Source organism: Phalangium opilio, unplaced genomic scaffold (assembly GCF_054372755.1).
Source record: "Phalangium opilio isolate 3A_F unplaced genomic scaffold, DU_Popi_V2 ptg000042l_1, whole genome shotgun sequence".
Taxonomy (NCBI): Eukaryota; Metazoa; Arthropoda; class Arachnida; order Opiliones; family Phalangiidae; genus Phalangium; species Phalangium opilio.
The window spans coordinates 5,590,154-5,591,047 of record NW_028324166.1 but is presented as its reverse complement, the minus strand read 5'-3'; the positions used below and the strand labels follow the sequence as shown (position 1 = coordinate 5,591,047).

Genomic DNA, 894 nt, shown 5'->3' with positions numbered 1-894 from the left:
TTTCTTTCAATGGGAATTCGGTTGTATGGCGTTTCTTTCAATGGGAATTCAGTTGAACGGCGTTTATATCAACGGGAATTTGGTCCAATGGCGTTTATATCAACGGGAATTCGGTCCAATGGCGTTTATATCAACGGGAATTCGGTCCAATGGCGTTTATATCAACGGGAATTCGGTCCAATGGCGTTTATATCAACGGGAATTCGGTCCAATGGCGTTTATATCAACGGGAATTCGGTCCAATGGCGTTTATATCAACGGGAATTCGGTCCAATGGCGTTTATATCAACGGGAATTCGGTCCAATGGCGTTTATATCAACGGGAATTCGGTCCAATGGCGTTTATATCAACGGGAATTCGGTTCAATCACGTTTCTAACAACGGGAGGATTCCAAAGAGCCCTGACAATAAGTTACATCGGGTTTATGTTTATTTTATACATTAAACGGTAAGTGGGGGTGAGCGCGAACGCACGTCCCCCGCTGTCAAAAATTGGACGCCCACAGTTCACAGATTGTGAAAGTGGTGAGGGTATCAATCCGATCGAAGTGCAATGATCGGATCTCACCTCAGCCCGCCTCTATCATGATCAAGGCCGCAGCAACGCAAAGTAAGTATGCCTGTTATCGAAATAACAATAACTTATATAAAAACCGTGGAAAGCTAAAATTGAGATTAAACTGTGATATATATTGAGAATTTGATTTATCTACTAATTCCAAATTAGTCCGGCTTAACAATCCTGATCAAACATAACAAATCATGAGCTATGTTCCAATAACTGATTTCAAGAATTCGAAGTGTATAAAATAAATAATATCCAATTCCAATGAAATTTTACGTTTGTATTTAAACGTTTTATATTGCATTCTGAGCTTTGCTTGAAAATTTCC

At 39.8% G+C, this 894-nt stretch overlaps 1 non-coding gene across 1 annotated transcript; it reads right to left on the bottom strand.

The window, feature by feature from the left end:
• Window positions 1-454: 454 nt before the first annotated feature.
• LOC149678649 (U1 spliceosomal RNA) lies at window positions 455-619 on the bottom strand. Its single transcript, XR_016366347.1, has one exon. It is a non-coding gene; the product is annotated as a U1 spliceosomal RNA (small nuclear RNA).
• Window positions 620-894: the final 275 nt, after the last annotated feature.